General features: G+C 40.1%; 2 protein-coding genes across 12 annotated transcripts in view; one reads left to right on the top strand and one right to left on the bottom strand.

Moving 5' to 3' along the window:
* LOC145966561 (melatonin receptor type 1B-A) overlaps positions 1-14,279 on the bottom strand; it is a 155,459-nt gene that overhangs the window by 33,997 nt on the left and 107,183 nt on the right. Inside the window, exon 1 of one of the 11 annotated variants that reach the window (XM_083090730.1) lies at positions 7,345-7,368. The exons of 9 other annotated variants lie outside the window; for them this stretch is intronic. The gene's annotated coding sequence lies outside the window, so the exon portion shown is untranslated. Of the gene's footprint in view, positions 1-2,827; positions 3,127-7,344; positions 7,369-14,279 lie in introns of those variants that run through there. One more of the 11 variants, XM_083090728.1, reaches the window with a different exon arrangement.
* The window catches only part of LOC145966559 (uncharacterized), a 128,298-nt gene continuing 117,948 nt past the window's right edge, over positions 3,930-14,279 (top strand). Inside the window, exon 1 of the mRNA XM_083090707.1 lies at positions 3,930-3,967. The gene's annotated coding sequence lies outside the window, so the exon portion shown is untranslated. The remainder of the gene's footprint in view (positions 3,968-14,279) is intronic.

Below are 14,279 nucleotides of genomic sequence, written 5' to 3' on the forward strand. Positions count from 1 at the left end.
AGCGTACTTGCGTACGGCAAAGCCGTATAAAGAGAGAGAGAGAGCGATGTGCAGTTTAGTATGCACGCACGAACTGGATAACAGGAAAGTAAATTTTACCATGAACGTGCGTCGCTGGCGGAGCTCGAAGCTCGTCCATGTATGTCGTCGTTTTACTTTTCCGGTTTCTGAATTGGCTTTAACTTTCAGTTGGTACAGCTGCTGCCCCCGCCCGTCATCCCCCTTCCCTTCCCTACCCTCTCCGTACTCCGGTAACTGCGTGAATATTCATCCGCGGAAGTATTTGATTGCGCGAGAGAAATAGCACGGCTCGTGCGCGTACGTGCGGCCGCATTTACAGGCCGCGCGTTTCCGGAGCAAAGTCTCAGGTGGCTCGGAACGAGCGTTTCCCGCCGACAACTTTCCCGTCGCGCCTCGTCTCGTCTCATCTCGCTTACGCGACTTTATTTTTCTCATTTCGAGTCGCAATTAAGGGGCCTCTTTAAAGTTTTCCGCGTGACAATTCCGAATTCTAAATTTAAAATGAGAAACAATTTCCTCCTCTCTCGAACCGCGCCGCGACAAGACAAGGCGAAACGAGACCAGACGAGACGAGACGAGGCGAGGTGAGGCGAGACGATTCGTCTCGGCGCGAATCGCAATAAGAAACAAGTAGACCAATTTAATTCAATGCTCCTCGAGAGACGCGACGCGAATGACCGTGATTGCCAGAATTAGACTACCCGGTATTAATCAGCCATTAAATGCCGCTTGCTCGCGATGCACGAGGAATATCCCAACGATTAGCGCGTTAAATATTCGCGTTAAATTTTTTCGCGTTAAATAGTCGAACGCGCTATTCGACACCGATGCGGCACCGATTTTCCTCTCTTCGATTAATATTTTACTTCTGCCGCGCGCACCCTCCGGGGATTAAAGCGACCAAATGTTGCCTGATTAAATGTTTACAGTTGGTGTAAATGACTGCAGCTGTTATCCCCTCTTGGCGTCTCGTCTGCCATTTTACCGACAACTTTATTGTCCCACGCACCATGCGTGCCACCTGTATCCGCGATTAAATACCAATGGTATCGTTAGATTATCGCGACGCTAAGCAGAGTAATTTTCGCAATTTTCGACACCAATTTCGGCAGCAATGGCTGGCTCCAGCAACGAGTTTTAGACGCGTGATGGTCACGCGCAATACGTTATCCGGATATGCAAGTGCAGGGGAGAAAAATGCCATCGCCATCTGCCACCGAACGATTATTATTTCCCAAATAAATTAACGGGCGCGTAGTAGTAAATCGTGCGAGCGACGCGGCGGTCGGTCAGAGATAAATTATGCTGCCGATACGAGCGTCGTAAGCGATAAACATTAACCATCGCGACGCGAGGCTGAGCTCATAAATTACTTTAATTAATCGAACGGATGCGGATCAGCCGACGTCGATTCCTTCGTAAGACGGTGGCGATTCGATCGCTTGATTTGGCACTGGATTCGCCCTTTTCGCGCAGTTGCCTTTCAGGGTGTCTCCTTTTACTTCTCTCGTCCCGTTCCTCCTGTCTCTTGTCTCTCGTGCAATCCCGCTTGAGGAATTCTTCGAAAAATCCTAGCCTTTAGAAACTCACATTGCCGATACGGTGTTTAAGACAAAGAGGGACATCGAGTGTCCTCCCGTAAAGTAGATTCCACAGATTTTATCGGCCGGTCCCGGAGACATTCCGAAATCGAGTAACTTCATTTCTCGAACTGCCTTCGATATCCTTCGATATTCGAACCGAAATTTAAGAGCAAGTAGAAAATGTCAAGAAAGTCCCGAGAAGGAAGCCCGCGGCGGAATATTTCGTTGTTTAACGAGGGAATTTTTACAAAGTAAAAGCGCACGTACATGTATATAAGTATATATGTATATATTTAACGATATATACGCGAGACGCTACGTAAATAATTCCTTTTCTCGGTTTTGCATGAGCAATGAGCAGCAATATTCAAATTATCACAATTTTCGATATTCGGCATAAATATTTATCAAAGTTATCGGTTATATACGCGCGCGGTTTCAACCGGTCGCTATTCAGAAACATTGTTACAACGGCTACTCTCTCGCACACACGAATTGCCGCCATTAACGATTCAACGTCGGATTCTATTTATATACGGCGCTATATCGGTACCATTACCGTCACGGGGCTTTAATCACGGTGCTCACCCCTGATTGCGGTTTATCGGGATTTCCGATAACGCCGCTAAGCGCAGCGCGCGTAATTGCATAGATTTCTTCTCCGTCGCAATCCGCGCATATTTATTCTTTCCGACGCGACCGGTCGGAACAGTCATCTGGCATCGAGACTTGACTCGAGAAAATTGCAGGCATACATATATATGCGAGAATATTTAACTTTAATTTCAATAAAATATAATTTGGGCCGCTATATAGATGTATAAAAAAATATACTTCACATCGTATTATCGATGTAAATAATATTTGTATCATCAAGATGGATCATAAACACGGATGAATATAAAGATGATTTTCATGTCCTTTAAATTATTTTTCGAAAAGTTTCGAAGAGGCTCATTAAAAATTTTTGATCTAAAATGTATCATGTGCGCTATTTATAATATATTATATATAATATACAATATAAATATAATGTGTAATAATATATATATGAGTGTGTATATATATATATATATATATATATATATATATATATATATATATATATATATATATATATATTACAAAAATAACATTGATATATTTAATCATAATTACAATATAATTTCAAATTAATAAATAATAAACTATTTTAGATGAATAAGAAAAATATAAAAAAATACCTGTTTTGATAAATCAATTTTGTTCAACACTGATGAGTCGTCAATCACGCAGATTAATTGACGCAGAAAATGATGGCCTCTTCTAATATTTGTCGCGAGATGATGCGATGATACGACGAACACACATACGAAGCGATTCGTATCACTACCTTCTTGTTCGAGTCTCGTTGTATGAATGGTAACACAAAAGGCAATAAACTGGCACCGACAATAAACAATAGTGTCTACGTCATACGTCGTAAAATTCCTAACAATTCGCGACTTCTCGCGACGTATATCGCTACTGTTTACATGACCTTGTTGTTATGCCCGACACAATGACACAAGGCGTTTCGTATGGTTTGCATCGTAGTATCTCGCGAAACACGGTCGTGATAAGTCTTAGATTGTTAAATATGATCATTTCTTATTACCGATAATCAATCCATGAAATTAATTAACTTTTGCGATATATAGTTCATTGATGTGTCGATATATGATTCATTGACGGAAATTATAATTGTAGATTCTTATTTCAAGATCGACACATATATTTAAAATGGTTATGTTCGAATCTATTTCGCACATCGCGCATTTTAAATTCCTCGATATAAATATCATTTACAAAATTGAGAACGCGGAATAATTTACACTCAATTCGTATAATGTCGCGCAATATTAAGATGAAAATGCCAATGCCATTCTCAAATTTTTTGATCATTTACAAAGTATCGCGGATAGAGTTGTCGTTCCGACAAATTAATAAACAGCATTCAATTAAAAATTATTAAACACATATTTTAATTTTCATCAATTGCGTATCATAAATTCGTGTTTGTGCACCCTTGTAGCTTGTCAAAATGTGTATTTCGCAACAATTTTTGATTTTTATCGCACAATTTTGAATGCCGAACGAATCGCAGTTTTGTGCGACGCGTAATTTTTGCATTATTCTCTCTTCGCAATATAATAAAGTACGTCACGATTAACGTCGGAAATGCTGTACAAAGTGCCGCGTAATTATCGTATTCTGTGCGCCATCGTAATTAACTGTCTTTGCGCGAGTGAATAATATGTGATTACCATGAAAGTGCAAAAGAATGAATACGAAGAGGAGAAGGCTCGAGGAGGTGACGACAGGGCAACAGGAGGCAACCGGAGGTGAGCAATTTATAATTTATTTAATGTACTATTTGTTACTTGTTAAATTTATTCATTTATATCATAAATATCATAAATCCATTGTCTCAAGAAATTATGGATTTATAATATATAATAGCATATAAATTTAATTTTGTGAAATATGTATAAAATAATATTAGAGGTCTGCAGTTTTTATTTATCATGACTTCTTCATCATCGTAATTATTTAACACAAACTAAAACATTATTATAAATATTATTATAATAAATTATTATATTTAAAAAATTTAATATATAAATCATATTGCTATAGAATTATAGTAATATTATAATAGCAGAATTATAGTAGCTTATTTAAGCTGCATTGCAAATTATATGCTACTATTCAACATTTCCCATCAACATTTTACATCTGGTGAATCTGACCACAATATTTTTTCGGAAAATCCTTCCTGAATTTCCAAAAACTCGTGTCTGCAATTTTGCAAATATATTGTGAATTTTTTCAATCGAATTATTTCGTCGTTTCTATCGATTACTTTTTTTTTTTAATTTATTAAATAGCAATTGCATGTCGCGATAACAGAATTATTATCATCCAATTAAGCTGCTATAGAAACACTGGGTGGGTCTTCTCAACGATTCTCGCGATTGTAAACAAACATAAGAGGGAGTGACTATCATAATTTATTCAGGCTAACAAGCCAAAGAAAAATTCGGCGACATCGAACCCTACCCAATGCTTTATCGGTGTTGCGGTTGCTATTAATGTCCTATGGATGTCTTATCTTCGGGCAGACATGCAAGCGGGAAGAATGCCGCTCCTCGATGGCAGTCGTGGATAATGATAAAGTCGGATACACACCTGGCTTGGAAAATAGAAATCAATTTCTCATCGCGCTTCTCATCGCGAAAAATGCGCCGACATCGCGTTCGGACGCGTGAAGCTTTATTAAAAAGTTAATTGCGATGGATGGGAGATATCGCGATGTATTCCGCATCGCTGGACACTTTATAAAGACGCAGTCCATGAAACGTACACGGGCATATCGGTTTTATGATACTGAAACTATGTTTAGAGAGTACAACTCGGGCGCGGTCTTGAGACCTTTCGTCGAAGAAGAGACGATGCTTGCAGAATTTTCAGGCAAGTAAAGTGTTTATTCTGAACTAGACTTTGAAAGGTCTCGCGACCAAGATGCTTTCCGAACGTCATATTTATCTTTATCTTCTGTTTCAATAAACGGATCTTTAATACACTTCCATCTGTACTCTCACGATGACAGACACGAGTCTTCGATTTGCCAGAGTCGCAAAGCAACATTGCCTTTTGCAATCATAGTTAATATAGAAAATGTTAAGTATTATCATTTAAATGGATTGCATCATTGCATAATTGGCAAAACATACTTTCTCTTAATTTTCCTATATATTAGATAAAATTTTTTACTATCGCATTTATCATTCTCAAAAAACTAATTTTCATGATTGCACATACTAGTCTCACTTATTCTTCCTGGGGTTTATTTTACCCCTTATCACTTCCCCTTCGCCAAGAACACCTCGCGTTGTGAATACCGCGTAATGCGCGCGTGACGACTCTTCGCGTGACCGCGTAGAAAGGACAGCCATCGTATTTCTAGACTCCGAAGAGTGCGATCCCTTCGTGCCGAGGTGTTCGCCGCTAAGTTACGCGACCGGCACGATATTAATTAGTCCACGTCTCGCGCCGAGGAACGGCCGACCCGGGAAGGCGAATCTCGCGCTCGCGCGTGCTCGAAATTCAATCGCTCGTGCAGCGACTGCTAGTCCGGGGTGGAATAATAATTATCGCGGCAGTTAACCCCGTTTCCAACAGTCTTCGATCACAGTAGACGCTCGTCGTCAGACCGGCTCGCGGCAATTCCTCTCCCGGCTCTGTAATTAATTCCGCGTCGCGTATTGCAACGCGACGAAAATTGAAGGCGGATTTATTCTATCCGCTCTCGGTTCAAGAAAGAGAAACAGAGAAACAAAGAGAGAGAAGGAGAGAGAGATTATGCTCCTTCTTTCTCTCTTTCTCTTTCTCCCTCAGTTGGTACTTGCATGGCCGGCGAACGGCAGATTCTAATTGTCCTTTAGCCCTCGTGTTCCGGACGCAATTTAACCCACCTCCGGCTTTGACCCTGTTATTTCGACGAAATTATGCGTTTTGGACGCTGCGCGCATCCCGCTGCCATCCGGTAATTCTCGGGATAATCATATAGTAGTAGTAACTTTAGCTAAATGGTCAGTGATGTAACTAGGCATGGACGAGGGTGATGGAATTTATATAACATTGGCTTGTACATAATATATTTATTAATTTATTTGTGCCACAATACCCTTTGTTTGTATAACGAGCCTGTATTATTCATACCTTAAAAAGATAGAAATATGTTTGAGAGATGAATAGTTGCAATTGGATACAGCGAGGAGAGAAAAGAGGAGAATTGCGGAAGAGCGAAGAGCGTTACACTCGACCGCTGAATAACCTCGGCTAGGTACTTAAAACAGCGCGAATACCAGAGTATTCATTGCGACCGGCAACGTTATAAAAACAAATGGTGTTGTTGAAAGCTTCCTTGCAACTGCGCCTCTAATTTTGCCCTCATCATACCTTCCTACCAAATGGACACGAGTAATTACAAGTTGTCTATTGTAATCTGAGCATCTGACATTTTGTGTCATGCCGGAAGCGCATGAGATTGCATTATGGCTGACATGAAACTGCACGGAAGTAAATTGCGGTTCCCATAAAGCCGCCGGACTATACGAGACATGCGTGTACGTTGAGTTCTTGAATGGGAAATTATATTTCCTACCGTGGGGGTGGAATATATCTTTTAGAGAAAGACCAAAGGGAGATTAGAATCATTTCATGATACGAGTAAATACGTTATACTTGCTTATTTACTTGCTTATACTAATTGCAATGTCATCTATTATACAATCTCTATATTGAATTTTTTATAATAAATATTATATATGAAATATTTTCATACAATATTTATTATAGAAATATAAAATATGGCAAATGCGTTTACGTTGCCCCACGTTATCATCAACAAAAATATATTATAAAATTATATATTAAAAATATATAAAAATTATATTTTTAATCATATATAAAAAATATATAAATATATTATAAAATTTTATCACAAGTAATAACTTGGGTGTGCATTACACCTTGTTTATGGGATCGATAAGAAACGAGAACGAGGATTATCACAATGATAAAAATATACGCGTAAAATGCAAATGTAATCGGTTTTATATTTAATACGACAATAATCTACGTAAAAATCGATAAAATGATGGCAAATGTCTGATAGTTTTACACGCAACGCTTATTAAATCAATAAAGAATTTACCTTGCTGATTACCGGTTTATCAGCTCTGTCGTCATATTGCGGAAATTATCCACCAGTTTCTATACGCTTCAAAATCCTCAATCCCCTAACGACATTGCGCTAGAGTTGATCCCGTTGATAAATCCTGCATTTTTATGGTACAAAGCCGTGTAATCGTCCCAAAGCGATACATACGACGTTCGTAAAGTGGTGCTTCAATCTCGGTATCAACTTAGCTTAAGATCAGGTAACACTTAATTGATCGTAAGCGCATTTTTTCACCCGCGAGACGAGACGGTAAACTCGTTTCCATCTGGTTAGTCGAGATAATCGCAGCGTTCGCAAGAAGCTCCTGCAAAAACTGAATCGATAAAAACGATAGGAACGAAATGTTAAATCTAATGCTAGCCATTCATCTCGTAAAATGTATATCTCCAATTTTCGCTATCTATAAATTTTTAATTGTATAATCCAAGATTTACAAAAAGAATTTATATGTCTTTGACGTGCGAATTTTTCTAGAGCACTTGAGCAAAAATAGTCAGTGTACAAAGTTTTGGAATTAAAAATTAAAAATATAGATATGCGTAGTAAAATCTCCCTCCCTAATTATATACTGTTAAATAAATTTTACTCTAGCCAGCATTTCGTTTGATGTTTGCTTGTTAAGAGATAATTTTGTAAATACGGAAAAACTGAAGTAATGATGACATTCCCCTTGATATTTTCGCAAAGCAAGGATCGACTGAAAAGAAAAACTTCATCAAAGAATTCCGACTCTTAAAATATTTTTCTTATAATAGAATTTTGAGTCTTTTTCATATTTGGTCAAGTTGAAGATTTTGCTTCAGCGATTAAATTTCCATAATTAAAAATTTAAAAAAATTATACGTCGCGCAGTCTCATCTCGACATACACGTGATATATTATATCATAATAATTCCGCGTACGTATTAAACGTCAGGAGCTGAATCGTGCATGTGTATTAACATCTTAAGGTGACGCGCGCATACACACTCGTGTGGTTAAGTGGTTAAGTGCGGCAAATATCCCTTATTCGCTGTTGACGAGCTCTATCTTGTGTACGCAGACACGAGTGTGTGCCTAAACAAAATGTCAGAATCAGACAGGGCCTCGTTATGCTGAACACGAGGTGCAAATTCCCGCCGAAGTCGTTAAGCTAGATGATGGAGGAAATGCCCGACAGTCGTGTATTCCGGATGTATAGCGTGGATGTGGGGAAATGTGACGCGCTATATACATGTTTGTACCTCGACTCTGTCGCGCATTCGATGATCAATCATTCGTTCGAGCGGAGTGATCCGAACGTTCTCTCTGCGTATGGGGCTGATCAACGTCTCCGGATATGTCGCTGCGCTGCGCGGCGTAATTAACGTAATTGCATCCGGGAAATGTGTCTCGGGAATAGAAACATCGCTTTAATGTTACGTGTATCGTATATAATGTCTCGTGTCATTGAGAATTCCTCTTTCTCCCTTCTCCTCTTTCAGATTCGCCAAAGTAAAAATCAAGTTTGCAAAGACGAGAGGGATGAAATATATCCTATTCGTTGAATATCTCGAACAAAATGGAGCATGCAAAAGATTCGGGTTGCTTCACCGGTTTATAAGAAAAGTCTGAAGGGCATAACGCGGCGGCATTGACGAAGCGCGTCGAGGAAAACGATTTTTCCGTCTGAAAGTACTTTCTCGAGCCAGCAACTTCGTTTGCGGTCGCGCGACACGAGAGATCTACCTTGACAGAAGAACGGAGACAGAGAAGGGAGGCGAGAGAAACGGATTAAGCCGACGTCGCGTACCAGTTTTTCTCGCGATCGGAAAACCGACGATAAATGCGTGGCGACGCGAAAGTGTAAATGGCTGCTACGCGTTTTAGCTGCAACGTTCACCAAGCTGCTGGTAATCGCGTTCGTACGACAGCCATTTAAAAGCTCTTGGAAGAAAAAGGGAAACGAGAACAAACACGCGCACGCCCCCGCGAATGCATTAAATCAGTCTGTCGGAGAAGCCTCAAAGGTTCCTTATTCCGCGTTACTTCTACGACCTCTCCAAAGCTTGTGCAGAAACGAAGCTGGAAACGCGCGAATGAGGTTTAGTCTTTCAAGAACGGTATACGTCCCCTCCACTTGGAATGTCCCCTGGCATTACTAGTACCGTTCACGCGGATCGTCAAAGGGTAATTCATTGCGCCTCAAATGCACTTTTCAGTACGCTTGCGACAATGGGGCGAAGAACTTTGAAATTTCCAACGCTACGTTTAATGCCGTTTGAACCAAATGGGAGCCTCTGGTGCACCGAAGGAAGGCTTTTAGTTTAATCATCGTATAAAAACAACCGCGAATACTCGATGCACTCGCACACTTTGAGCGTCGAGCAATATTGTTGCGTCCTTTTCGATGACGTATCAGCAACGATCCCAATGCGAGGAATTCTCTTACGATTCGACGCATCCTCTAGATTTCTCGAAAGCCTAAAAATCAATACGCGAGCCATATCGGTCATCATATCCAGTTGCCCGTCGCGTCTCCTCGATTGATATTTCTCTCTGCTTGATTGTCGATCCTTGCAATATCTGTCACTACAAACGGCCGCACGCTTCAATCACCGCGCGCCTCTTCCTCCCGTCCGCTGTCTCCCGCATGAAAATTTTGCCGCCGGCATCGCTCTTTCATGCGGCTGTAGAAAAAAAAAAAAAAAAAAAGAAAGAATAGTTGTCTCGCTTTATGCGGATGATGAGGAGCGATTCTCATCGCGATTCTTATCTGCCCTTTCGCAAACGCGAATATTTCTGATTTCTAAGCAAGCTACACTGTATATATTTCTTTTTTATTATACCGTCTTTTCACACAGCATTTTTTTCCGTATAATATATATTACGTGCGCTCAACACGGTCAGGGTGCAACATAACTGCCGCACCGCAAAGTTTTAATAAGAATCTTGAAACGACCGCCGGATGTGGGGAAACGCGCTCTTTTACACGAACGAGAAACACTCAAGATTTAGAAAATTTTTTTCTTGGTGTCTGTCTATATATTATTGCAGAGCTAAAATTACCCTTATTATTTATATGTAATAAAAGAAGTATACAACTATAATAATTTTTAAAAAACTGCAGACAGATAAATTATCGTTGCTGTATAATGTTCTTTTAAATAAAAATAGAAAAATAATGTATAAAATTTGCACAGTTTATAATACTTGTCGATGCACATGCAAAATGTAATGCACTTTGTCTTCAGATAAGACTATATAATCTTTTATGATCAAGTTTTCCATCACTGAAATTAATAAAAGTTATTTTCAGCAAGTTTATACATAAGATATTTATGAATAAATAAAAAATGCTTTCAAATATGCATTCTGATAGATGGATTAAAAAATACAAGAGTATGAGTTACTGTACAGGTGGCTTAATGTCTGTGTATATATTATTGCAGAACTAAAATTATTCATTATTATTTAATAAATGTAATAAAAAGTATACAATTATAATAATAAAAAAAAACTGCAGACAAGTACAGCATAATGTCCTTTTAAATAAAAATAGAAAAATAATGTGCAAAAAAATATAAAAAATATGCAAAGTTTAATGACCTCCATCTTCCTATGATTATCAATGCACGCAAAATGTAATGCACTTCATTTTCAGATAAGACTATATAATCTTGTTATGTAAATCGATTTTCTCTCTCGCGAGTAAGTAAACGTGACTTCGAAGATGAGAGAGAGATCGAGAGAGAGAGAGAGGCATGGTTGTAAGGAGTAGAGATATCGTCTGGGAGGAATAAATTAAAGTAAAAAAAATTCCGCAATCTTGTCTCTTATCGAAAGAATTACGAAGCCTTTATCGGAATTAAACGTTAACCCAATTTTCATGCCGAGCATGAATACATTACGGGTATATAGCGGAATAGAATATTGCCCCACCGGAAGCCAATCTCCTCGCCAAAGTCCCGCTACTTTGGCCGCCAGCCGATTCTTCGAACATCTCTCATGCAAATGCCCTACGCCCTCCGTGCCGTTCTCTCCCGAAATGGTCGGCGTATAAAAGAAGATATCGCGCTCCTACGACTAATTAGAAATGTGAAATCTCCTTACCTCGGTTATCTCTCGCGCGCGTTAATTCCTTTAATGATTGCGGGCAGGCACGAATCGCGTTTTTCCTGCCCGGAATGTGGATATCGTGACAAAAGTCGTAGAACTCGGTGGATAGCGCCGCAATTACATCGCGCGGGGATTTAACTTTTTCAACTATAGCCATTATTACGTAACATTTGACGTTGGGACCGGCGGTATTCTTCTCTGGCCACTTGGGCGAAACGTGTGTAGAATTAATTAAAGGAAGTCGCACAATTTTGGGCGCGCGACGAATCTACGTATTTGAAGAGATGCTCCGCGATTCGCTGAATTTCCCACGATCGCCTTATGCAATTTTTTTCGCGCAATATTAATGTATTCGTGCATTATATTATATGTAGCTAACATGAAAAGCGATAATCACTGGTATAACGCACGTGGTAATTAGCAAAGGCTCGTCCTTACGTGCTTATTAACCGTACGGTCATCGTCATTATCTTAATTAGCCAAGCTCGTTAAGTTACGCGCGCAGGAGACGTTGGGTAATTTAAAAAAGAAGTACGCCAAGTAGTAAAACATGTCGCATACGCCTGCGACAAGTAGATGATATATTTGTGGACGCGCATATTACTAACAATAAGATGGCATTGTTTTGCTCGATGTTATCTCGACTCTCTCGACATTAATGCATAGGTATGAGACAAGCGGCGAGACAAGAGACAAAAACATGTTAATCTCTGGGGCTTTTTTTATCTAAAAGATTTAAAACTATTGTATTTAAATTTGAGAAAAAGAATCAAATATAAAAAGTATTTATATTTATATCCAAACGCTCGCTTATAGTCTTTGTAAGTTTCTCGCAGGATATTAACGCTGCGTTCGTTTAAACGCGGGAAAAATACTTTTATGTCGAATTATACAATACGTTTAAATGGCATGCATTTACGCATCTCGATTGCATAATGGAATTCGCCCGAGGCACAAATTTTGTGCGATGCTTCCTCTTTTCGCGCCGGAGAACAGCGACTACCTGGACAATTAATCAAACTATTACATTATCAAAAGCTATATTCGCGTATTTTCCATTTTTCATATTACGCTTTAAATAGCGCTCTCGCTCCTAGCCGCAGCGCAATAAATGCACCGAGAACAGGTTCATTCCGGCATGAATGCTAAAAGGGCATAAGGATAAAGGAAGATCATAGAGAGCAAAGGGCGGCGATGGGAGGCGGCGGTGGCACCGCCACCAGAGTGAATGAATTTATTCATACGAGACGTTGTAACACCGCTCCGTGGGCGGAATCCAATTTTGTTAGCCGTCCCCGCAGACAGAATGGAGCGGCTAATGCCCGTCACGAGGGGCATTTGCCCCGTTTAAGCGGGATAGTTACGGCATTTAGCGACGAATCCAAGTTTTTCGCCGGTTCCTTTCCTTTCCGCATCTCACAAACTCACGCTTCCTCTCTCAAACGTCAGTCTCTCCCTTCCCGTCTCTCTCTATCTTTCTCCATCAGTTAAGGGGCTAAGTCGAGTTTGATAGCGACAGCGCGTTCTTCGGCGATAGTTTACCCGCGAATCCCAAGCTGCGAACGACTTCCCCTTGCCCGGCGAAATTTGTTTGGAAACTTTATTCATTCGTAGCAAACGGTCACTTCGCTCTCCTCGCCTCCATCTTCCAATGAATGATTTCGACGAAACTCAGAGTCTACGGAATATCCGAGTCTTCAGTCTGCGAATTACTGGTCAGGTGAGGTTCCCAACTTTGAGAAACTGGACGAACAGTTCTCCGGAAACTTGTCCGTTGCGCTCGTATTTTTAAGCCCCACTTCTCCCTCCGAAATAACTCCCAGACAACTCCGGGCGATTTTAATCCGAGCTATTAGCGACCATTAAATGTAATTTGATAATTGTATCTCCCGAAAGGGTTACGAGGCGTATGCGAGGCGCTGAGTGCTTCTAATGTGCCATTAAAGAGTCCTGCCATTGACAATCCTATCGTATTGTCGCGAGAGACACGTACACAAGCGTAACCGCCGCCACGTATATCTTGGTGAAAATCCAATCGTCTATATGTGCACATTCGAACCGTCGAGATCTCTTAATACATTGCTTAACCCATTTCGCACACTGTTCGCTAATCGATAAAGTTAAAGAAGATAAACTAAACGGCCATAGAAATCCACAACGGGCGGATATTGCGTTTCCTGCTTCCCGCATTTCGCGTGCCATTTGATCCAACCATTTCCCCCCGCACAAATAATGTAATCGTATAAACATGATTTCTAATAAAAACATATCACTGTCTTTGTTTTAGATTTAATACGTGACAATAGGATTATCCGTGTGAATAAGAAACATCATAAATTAATATACACAACTGATATAAATAATTTATTTAACATAAACTCCATTGCTAAAGCCGATTGCCGAGCAAAGTGGCATAAATTAAATTTAAAAACACGTTATATATATTAGAAATAAGTCCCTTAACGCGCTCGAAACGAGAACACGAACTGGAGGGAGAATTTATCGAGCATTAAGTGACTTTCCAAATGCTCGGTACAGTATTTTCTCTTATTTTCCAATATAGAGAGTTACCTCCCGGATTACGTTCGCGCGGAAAGCACTAAATATATATACTCTTGTTTTTCGCACTGTGCTCCACGTGGCTAGAACCGCCGCTAAAGCTGCGAGAGAATTTCTGACCCGCGTAAAAGAACCGCAGAGGCGCCCAAGCCGCGACCAGGATTTGCATCGGCGATAATAAACTTGGTAGGTATCCCCGCTGCGGCGGTAGACCGCTGTCAACGCGTGACAGTTTAAAGCGGCATGAGCTAGTCTCTACAGCCGAAATCACA

Source organism: Camponotus vicinus, unplaced genomic scaffold (genome assembly GCF_025532165.1).
Source record: "Camponotus vicinus isolate PSW18456_S1 unplaced genomic scaffold, iyCamVici1.0 SCAF_2, whole genome shotgun sequence".
Taxonomy (NCBI): Eukaryota; Metazoa; Arthropoda; class Insecta; order Hymenoptera; family Formicidae; genus Camponotus; species Camponotus vicinus.